Here is a 10,784-nt window from a genome sequence, read left to right on the forward strand (position 1 = left end):
TTGATTAGCTCTTTCTGCTTGACCATTGGACTGTGGATGTGCCACTGATGAAACGTCGAGCCGGATGTGCTCCCGTTCGCAGAACTCCTTCATAGCACCTTTGGACAAGTTGGTACCATTATCTGTGATAATACTGTGCGAAAAGCCAAACCGGAAAATCACCTTTTTGATGAACTGAACCGCCATGGCCGCATCACACTTGCTAACAGGTTCTGCCTCCACCCACTTTGTAAACTTGTCAACCGCCACCAGGAGGTGGGTCTTCTTATCTTTGGACCTTTTGAGAGGTCCAACCATATCCAGCCCCCAAGTTGCAAATGACAAAGTAATTGGAATCATTCTCAATTCTTGAGCCGGTACATGAGCACGCCTTGAAAACCTTTGGCAACCATCACATCATCTGACCAGATCCTCCGCATCAGCATGAGCAGTTAACCAATAAAAACCATGGCGAAACGCTTTAGCCACCAGAGACTTTGAACCGGCGTGGTGACCACAATCTCCTTCGTGGATCTCACGCAAAATTTCACAGCCTTCTTCCGGAGATACGCAGCGTTGAAAAGCTCCTGACATACTGCAATGATGCAACTCGCCGTTTATGATAGCCATGGACTTGGATCACCGGATTATCTGCCGGGCTAGAATCTCATCCTCTGGCAACTCACCCTGGTTCTTGTACGCCAGGTAAGGAAGTGTCCAATCTGGAATAACATGAAGAGCCGCCACCAATTGAGCCTCTGGATCAGGAATAGCCAAATCCTCTTCACCAGGGATCTTGACCGACGGGTTGTGCAGCACATCCAGGAAAACATTGGGTGGGACCGGTTTGCGCTAAGAGCCCAGCCGGCTTAAAGCGTCTGCCGCTTCATTTTTCCGCTGGTCCACGTGGTCCACTTGATAGCCTTTGAAATAACCTGCGATAGTATCCACCTCATGACGATATGCTGCCATTAGTGGGTCCTTGGAGTCCCAAGTGCCAGACACTTGCTGAGCCACAAGGTCCGAGTCACCGAAGCACTTAACTCGACTTAGATTCATCTCCTTAGCCATCCGGAGACCATGGAGCAAGGCTTCATACTCAGTTACATTGTTAGTACAAGGGAACATTAAACGGAGAACATAAAAAAACTTATCACCTCGTGGGGAAGTTAATACGACTTCAGCCCCCGAGCCTTCCAACTGCCTGGATCCGTCAAAATGGATGGTCCAATACGTATGATCCGGCTTTTCTTCAGGTGCTTGCATTTCTGTCCAATCATTGATGAAAGCAACAAGTGCTTGAGACTTAACCGATGTCCGAGGCACATACTTCAAACCGTACGGCCCCAGCTCTATGGCCCACTTTGCAATCCGGCCAGTTGCTTCCCGGTTCTGGATGATATCTCCCAAAGGAGCAGAACTGACCACCGTAATTGAGTGCCCTTGGAAATATTGTTTAAGCTTCCGTCTTGCCATAAAAACTCCATACACCAGCTTCTGCCAATGCGGATACATTTGCTTGGACTCAATGAGCACCTCGCTGATATAATAGACCGGACGTTGAACCGGATGCTCCTTACCTGCCTCCTTTCGCTCCACCACAATAGCTATGCTGTCCGCCTGAACATTAGCAGCAACATATAGCAGTAACGGCTCCTTGTCAACGGGAGCGGCGAGCACAGGCGGATTGGCCAATTGGCGCTTTAAGTCCTCAAATGCTTCCTCAGCAGCAGAACTCCAGATGAACTGATCCGTCTTTTTCAATATCTGATACAAAGGGATTGCCTTCTCACCCAGGCGACTGATAAACCGGCTTAGCGCAGCAATCCGGCCTGCCAGGCGCTGAACATCGTTGATACACTTCAGTTTAGCCAGGGAGGTGATAGCCGTGATCTTCTCCGGATTAGCCTCAATTCCCCTGTTGGACACTAGAAAACCCAATAGCTTGCCCGCCGGTACACCAAAGACACACTTGTTCGGATTAAGCATCATCTTGTATGTTCTCAAGTTATCAAAGGTTTCCTTCAAATTATCAATCAGAGTCTCCTTCTCCCTGGATTTAACCACGATATCATCCACGTAAGCATGTACATTACGGCCAATCTGCTTGTGAAGACAATTTTGTACACACCGTTGTTAAGTTGCCTGGGCACTCTTGAGCCCGAAGGGCATAGACACATAGCAGAAGGCTCCAAAGGGAGTTATAAATGCTGTCTTCTCCTGGTCCTTAACTGCCATTTTGGTCTGATGATAGCCAGAATACTCATCCAAAAAACTTAAACGCTCACAACCCGCCGTAGCATCTATAATTTGATCAATACGGGGGAGGGCAAAAGGATCTGCTGGACAAGCTTTATTAAGATCTGTGTAATCCACACACATGCGCCAGGTGCCGTTTTTCTTGAGGACCAGCACCGGATTGGCAAGCCACTCGGGGTGAAAAACTTCAACAATAAAGCCAGCTGCTAAGAGCCTGGCTACCTCTTCTCCAATCGCCTTGCGTCTTTCTTCGTTAAACCGACGGAGGAACTGTTTCACCGGTTTATATTTAGGATCCACATTAAGTGTGTGCTCAGCGAGTTGCCTCGGTACACCTGGCATGTCGGAGGGCTTCCATGCAAAAATGTCCCGATTCTCACGGATGAACTCGATGAGCGCGCTTTCCTATTTCAGATCCAAGTTGGCACTGATGCTGAACTGCTTGGACGAATCGCTAGGTACGAAGTCAACAAGCTTAGTTTCTGCTGCCGATTTGAACTTCAGGGCCGGATCATGCTCCGTAGTTGGCTTTTTCAACGGAGTCATGTCCGCCGGATCAACATTGTCCTTATAGTACTTCAACTCCTCGGTGGCACAAACCGACTCTGCATAAGCCGCATCTCCTTCCTCGCATTCCAAAGCGATTTTGCGGCTTCCGTGAACCGTTATTGTCCCCTTGTGACCCGGCATCTTGAGCTGCAAATACACATAACAGGGCCGAGCCATAAAGTTGGCGTATGTCGGTCTCCCAAACATGGCATGATATGGACTTTGGATTTTCACCACTTCAAACGTCAATGTCTCCGACCTGGAATCATGATCATCCCCAAAGGCCACCTCCAGAGCTATTTTACCAACAGGATATGTTGATCTGCCAGGCACTACACCGTGGAATACTTTATTAGACGGTTTGAGATTCTTATCTGTTAGTCCCATACGACAGAAGGTCTCATAGTACAGGATGTTAATGCTGCTCCCTCCATCCATGAGCACCTTGGTGAACTTATAACCTCCCACCTGAGGCGCCACCACCAGAGCCAACTGACCCGGATTATCGACCTGGGGTGGGTGATCCTCTCTGCTCCATATGATTGGCTGTTCAGACCAACGTAGATAACGGGGTATGGCCGGTTCAACAGAGTTGACTGCCCGCCTCTGAACCTTCCAGTCCTGCTTATCCAAGCTAGTGGTAAAGACATGGTACTGCCCACTACTCAACTGCTTTGGGTTGCTCTGGTAACCTGACTGTTGCTGCTGTTGGTTGGTGTAACCACCCTGGTTGTTCTGACTATTTTGACCATTATGTCCGCCCGGATTACCATTAAATCCTGAACCGGAACTTCCTCCACTGTAACCCGGCCCGGACCCTGAGCCACCGCCAAATTCGTGATCATACCAGAAATTATTAGAATTCTTGAACTCCTGCATAATAAAGCAATCCTTCCAAAGGTGGTTCACTAGCTCCTCCTTCGTCCCATGTCTTGGACAGGGCTGGCTTAGCAGATAGTTTAGGCGGTTTGGGTTAGGGTTGGGTGCTCCATTACGATTTTTCGGCCTACCCTTGCGTCGCTGGCCATTGTTCTGTGCGTTGGTATTAGCCACAAAGTCCATGTTACCATCCGCTTTACACTTGCCTCCTCCGCCATTGCCTACCCAGTGATGCTGCTGACCTTTGGAGCTGCTGTTCTTCTTCCCTTTCCCTGTCTTGTCATCATCAGATTCGGGATCCTTGGTACTATCAGAATCAGCATATTTCACCAAAGCGGCCATGAGGGTCCCCATGTTGGTGCAATGACGCTTCATCCGTCCCAATTTCAATTTCAGGGGCCCAAACCGGCAGTTGCCTTCTAGGGTTAATACTGCGGTGTTAGCATTGATGCGGTCTAAGGAGTGCAACACTTGTGAAACCCGGCGCACCCAATGAGTCGTTGATTCTCCTTCCTCCTGGACGCATGCCGCTAAGTCTACTATCGACATAGGCTGTTTACAGGTATCCTTGAAATTGCTGATAAACCGGGCTCGTAATTGGGCCCATGAACTGATAGAATTAGCTGGCAAGATTTTTAACCAAGTACGGGCCGTTCCTTCAAGCATCATGGTGAAGTATTTCGCACACGCCGTGTCATCCACATCAAGCATTTCCATGGCCATCTCATAGCTCTCCACCCATGTCTCTGGAGGTTGATCCGCCGTGTAATTTGGTACCTTGCGCGGGCCTTTGAAATCCTTGGGCAGGCGCACGTTGCGTAAAGCGGGGATAAGGCAAGGCACCCCCAAAGAACTAGAAGTAACACCAGGTTCGATCGAGACGGTTGGACGAACCGGCGTGAGCTGCGGAGCCTGATGCTGTGCGGCTAACTCGGCCTCCCTGCGCGCTCGGGCCCGGTTCACCACTTCCTGAGTGTCATCAGCACCACCCGTCGGGTTGTTGCCACGGGGTGCTCCACGTCGTTCATTACTCGACACTGCTGGTTCATCCATATGTCTGCTATAGCTCCGGCTTGGACGGGGGGTCGAGTGGATCCGGTCGCGGCTGTATGAGTATGCTTCCTGTTGGGCCAAAGCTGTCCTCAGAAGTTCCTTGACCCGTCGCGTCTCTACTGCCTGCGGCGAGTCACCTTCAATTGGAATGGCCTCCAGCCGTGCAGCAGCGGCAACAAGATTGTCCATTGGGTTGGAGTAGTGACCCGGAGGTGTTAAAGCATCCTGAGGTATAACGATGTTTTGACGAGGCGGGTCCATCTGACGAGGCTGAACCGGTGCACCAGTCCCAGGGGCTTCTGTCCGGTTCCCCTCCAGCGGATTGCCGGCTCTTGGTCCTAGAGTGTTGAAAAGGTCTCTAGCCTCAAAAACCGGAGGTAAGCGGGATCGGTCCTTCCTCCTCATGACTTCATGCGACGCGCTCTGGTCCAACATAAGCCTGTAGGCATGTGCGTCTAAAGCGGCCCGCTCTGCGGCCATCCTGGTGTCCTCAGCCGCCAGATCCGCCTTGGTCTAGGTGATCTGTTCCTTTATCTTTGCAATCTCCGTGTTGTGAACGTCCTGATCTGGTGGATTAACTTCTGCCATAAGCACAGCCAACGCATCAAATAGTTCTGATAGAACCTGAGCCGGCGGGCACACAGGGCCTCCTGCCTCGGCAGCCGTCGCCGCTGCTGAACCGGAGATCGTTGCTGCGGCTGTCGAAGAACGAAGCGCTGCTTGTGTTCCGGTCATGAATATTCCAACCCGGTTGGGTAGATCCGAGGGGTCCGAAATACTGTCGCCATCGGAACAGCTCCCAATCCGGCCATCTTGTAGCTGATAAAGAGATTCGGTTTCTCCGGTCGAAGATTCGTCACCAAAACAAATGACAGTCGCCCCGCGAAATTCCAATCCGTCCTCATAACTTCCTCCATGGATGACTCCCACGAAGGCACGCTTCACAGACGGTTTAACCCGGGTAGATTGCGCACGCTAAGCCGTCTCAACGAGGTCGGTGCAGATGTCCGGCTCAGGGCCCGGTCCATCGATCTTGCTAATGAAAACGTGAATGCTACCAAAGGGGACCCGGTACCCGTACTCAATTGAGCCGGCCTCGGGGCCCCAGCCTGTGTCGTCGATGTAGTGCTTGCCGCGACCACTCTTAGTCATCCGGCCTACAGCATAGCCCTCGAGTCCTTTAAAGCGGCCCTCCAAGAACCAAAAACCATCGTGCGATGGCCCCACAGTGGGCGCCAACTGTCGTGGTTTTGTCACGGCAGATGTCCTAGAGAAAGGACTTAGTCGTGGAGCCATCGCGACGGGTTAGCTTGAAGGGGTTAAAGTGGACACAAGGACGCAAGAGAGTTTATACTAGTTCGGCCCCTTCGATGAAGGTAAAAGCCTACGTCAGTTGTGATGGAATTGATGGGGTTTCGATGACTAGGGAGCAAACAAGCTTCGCCTATGTCTCCAGTTGTTGTCTCCCTCCTGAACCGCTGCCGGGTCGTCCCCTTATATACTCGGGTGACGCCCGTCGGTTCACAGATTCCCAATACCGGCTCATAGATGTGTCCGGTTTGGTCTCTACTTATTCCTAACTTACAATACAAGTTACTTACCAACGCCGGTTTACGGCTACAGGCCTTAAACCGACCATGGGCCTTGAGCTCTCATCTGCCTTCTTGGGCTTTAACATAATTAACTACTGATGAAGTTAAATCCGGCCCAGATAGGCCGGTTTACGCCCAGTAGTAATATCCCCAACAGAAAGGGTAGTGAGGTGGAGCTGCAGCAAGCACTAGCATATATGGTGGCTAACTTACGCAGACGAAAGCGAGAAGAGAAGCAAATCACGATCGTGAACTAGAAGTGATCAAGAAATGATCCTGAAACTACTTACGTTCAAGCATAACACAAGAACCGTGTTCACTTCCCGGACTCCGTCGGAAAGAGACCATCACGGCTACACACGCGGTTGATGCATTTTAATTAAGTTAAGTGTCAAGTTCTCTACAACCAGACATTAACAAATTCCCATATGCCCATAACCGCGGGCACGGCTTTCGAAAGTTTAAAACCCAGCAGGGGTGTCCCAAGTTAGCCCATCACAAGCTCTCACGGTCAACGAAGGATATTCCTTCTCTCAGGACGACCCGATTAGACTCGGATTACAAGACATTTCGACAATGGTAAAACAAGACCGGCAAAGCCACCCAAATATGCCGACAAATCCCTGTAGGAGCTACACATATCTCGTTCTCAGGGCACACCGGATTGTCCAAACTTCCGGTAGGCCAACCCAGAGTTGCCCCTGGTGGTCACCGGTGGCTGACAGGTTGGACCAACACTCAGAGAAGCACTGGCCTGGGAGTTTAAAATAAAGATGACCCTTGAGTCTGCAGAACCCAAGGGAAAAAGTCTTATGTGGCAAATGGTAAAAAAAAGGTTGGGCCTTGCCGGAGGAGTTTTATTCAAAGCGAACTGTCAAGGGGTTCCCATTATAACCCAACCGCGTAAGGAACGCAAAATCAAGGAACATAACACCGGTATGACGGAAACTAGGGCGGCAAGAGTGAAACAAAACACCAGGCATAAGGCCGAGCCTTTCACCCTTTACCAAGTGTATAGATGCATTAATTAAAATAAAGAGATATTGTGATATCCCAACATATCCATGTTTCAACATGGAACAATCTTCATCTTCACCTGCAACTAGCAACGCTATAAGAGGGGTTGAGGAAAGCGGTAACATAGCCAAACAACGGTTTGTTAGGACAAGGTGGGTTAGAGGCTTGACATGACAATATGGGAGGCATGATATAGCAAGTGGTAGGTATCACAACATAGCAAAAGAGTGAGCAACTAGCAAGCAAAGATAGAAGTGATTTCGAGGGTATGGTCATCTTGCCTGAGATCCCACAAGGAAGAAGAACGAGTCCATGAAGAAGACAAACGGACGTAGTCGAACGGATCCTCACAAACGCGATGTTATCAGAACTAACCCGAAGAAGCAACACCGGAAAGAAGCAAACAACATAGTAAACAACCATCACATAATCATGGCATGATGCACAATCAAGTATGGTGCATGTCCGGTTTAATGAGGCATGGCATGGAAAAATGCACAATCAAAACTACAAGTTAAGTGGAGCTCAATATGCAACGAGTTGCATATTGACGGAACACCACATGACTTATTTAGTTCTCTCCCGTTTATATACTCAACAATATTAAATGTTCTTAACATGACAAGAGGTGGAGCATAAGTAAACTAAACATTTAGACTAGTTTAAATGAGGTCGGAATAACAAACAACAATTCAGGTAAATCCCCATATGCATTTAGCAATTTAAAGCAAACCACAATTTTAAACATTTTAAATGTTATTATCATGATGCGGATGACATTTGCAAGTTTTATGCAATCTTTAATAAAAGTTGACATGATAAGATATGAGGCATTTGTCATCGTGGCGGAAACAAAAGGGGTGCCACGGCGACGATAACGAAACGGTGCCACGACAACGTTCCGGTTTCGACAACTCATTGAGACGTCGGTGCAAAAGAAAGTGTGGCGAAAGCGTGCAAAAGATGGTGGGGTGATCCCGGTTACCGGGTTCCCACGGGTGGACGGCATGGCAACGAGGAGGACCGAGCAAGTGACAACTCGGACACGGTACAAACATAGGGTGCATCTCATACAACACATCACATGCATACGGTCCACGGGCGGTCGTCTCGGGGTTATACCTTTGAAGCGTGCGAACATGACAGTTCTCGCGACGGCGGTAGTGGAAGTAGTCGTTCTCGCATACTCTAGGATCGATGGTAGAGGTTCTCGCGATCTCGGCGACGGTAGTGGACATGTTTATCGTTGCCTGAGTTTCCGTAGATTTTCATGTCATCGGTGTCGTGGTACTTGGGGTCTTCGGACTTTCCGGTCCCGTTCTTGCGACGGTAGTCGTTCACGTTTGTTCGGAGAGGTACTTGATGACTCCAATTCCTTCGGGCGAAAAGCACATCGACGGTAGTCGTTCTAGGTAGGAAACGGTAGCTGAACACGGTTCGTAGATGTTCATGTCGCCGTAGTGGTACTTGGTGAATTCCGAAACGGTCTTGGCGTCTTCGCGCGTAGGGGTACTTGGCGTTTTCATGTGGTACTTGTCGAGCAAGAAGGGAAGTCGTGGTACTTGGGTCGTCGTGGAACTTGGCGCATCATCATGGTACTTGGCAAAATTCTCGGAGAAAAGCTTGACGGTCCGGGGACGCTCAGGTCGGTGGATGTTCTTGGTCTTGCGGTTCGGAGGCCGGTACAAAGAGCTGCGGTTCATGGCACTGGTCATAGCGGGCGAGCAGAGGCGCATCCTCCTCTCCGCTCGAACGAGGCAGAGGCGGAGCAGCGGCTTGACGAACTTGAGGCCATGGCCGCGGGCTGAGGAACGAGGTCCGGCGAGGGTGCGACGCTGCTGGTGGAGGACGGCGTGGGCGTAGAAGGCAGGGGTGCGAGGAGACGAAGCAGAGGACGGGGAGACCGGAGGAGCTTCTGCGGTGTTGGAGAAAGGCATGACGACGGAGGCAGGCTCGGCAGCCATGCGGTGACGCGCGTGGAGGGGTCGAGTCCCTGGCACGGCAGAGGGGCGGGGAAGCGACGGGGCCGCAGCGCTATGGGGACGGAGGTGGAGGCTCCAGCTCGGGGAGGAGGTCGAGGCCGACAGGAACGGGCGCGCAGCTTCAATGGCCGGCCGGCGAGGCCATGGCCTTGGTGCAGAGGAGCCACGCGGGAGGAAGGATAAGGAGCGGAGGACGACGGGGTTTGGAGGAGGATGAGCGAGGGGCACTCCTCTCCCTGGCGATGCGATCGAGAGGAGGACGAGGGAGGCTGGCGACGCCGTGGGAGGGAGAGAACGAGAGGAGGAGGTCGGGTACTAGGGTTAGCTATAGGTGGGCCGTGGGAAGCCTCAGGGAGGTTGGGCCGGCGCTTGTGGGTTAGGCCCAAGAGGTGGGAGTGGGGGCGCTGGGAAAGCTGGCAGGATGCAACTGGGCTGGGAGGCCGGCGCTGCTAGGAGGCCCAAGTGGCCAGAGGCGGTTGGGCTCCCTTCTCCCTCCCTCTTCTCTTAAAGAACTTATTTTCTTTAACAGAAAAGAAATTAGAGAGAGGAAAAGAAAGAGAAGGTTAGGGAAGGATTTTGCGCATGGGGACAATATTTCTGGACTCACAAAAATGTGAGGAATTTAAATAAAATGACAAGAGGATTTTTGGAGAAAAAAGGATTCGCGCATGTTGAATTTAATTCAACATGTTTGAATTTTGAAACCCATTCGAAAGGACTCTAAAATGGGCTGGGCTTTTTCAGAGAAGCCTCGATAAAAGAGATGAGAGATATTGGCAAGGTTTGAAGGTCAAACTCGAAGAGGGATAGACATGGGAATTATTTTGCACGTGTGTTATGATGATTCCAAATTAATGGAATATTTATAATAGCTCCCTAAAATATTGGGAGGATATGTTATATAGAGAAATCACCATGTGAGTCCCTCGATTTAAATGGAACGAAGATCCATGCAATTTATTTAGCTGAGTTGCAGAAGATTTATGAGAAAATGGCATGATGACATGATGCAATGCAAAAATAAAAGGGCAGTGTCGGTGTTCTGGGAACGGGGGTCCCCAGACTTGCCTGCCTGCAGCCTGTGGCGTGGCTCGGGTGGGGGCCCAGTGCGGCCCATCTTCATCAGCCCAAGCTCAAAACCCTCGCGAGGGGCCGAGCCTCGCGGGGTGGACGACAGGAAGCTTCCTCAAGAGCGGCCTCATCAGGCAGGCTCGCGAGGAGGCGAAGGATCAATGCAAGGGTACCTCGCGAGGATCCCATGACGCAAGCCATGACGATCAAGGCTAGGCGGGCGCCGGCCTACGCAGTGTCCTTGTTTCCTCTTTGGTGCAAAGGGGGCAAGCACAGGCCAAGGTACCAGGCAAAGGTTACCATTCCGGTGCAACGAGACCAAGACCAGTCGGACGGCCGGACGGAGGTCACCGTGGAGCCCAAAACGGCCTCATCACCAGTGCTTTTGGCAGCCGAAGACCAC

Source organism: Triticum dicoccoides, chromosome 4A, assembly GCF_002162155.2.
Source record: "Triticum dicoccoides isolate Atlit2015 ecotype Zavitan chromosome 4A, WEW_v2.0, whole genome shotgun sequence".
Lineage (NCBI taxonomy): Eukaryota > Viridiplantae > Streptophyta > Magnoliopsida > Poales > Poaceae > Triticum > Triticum dicoccoides.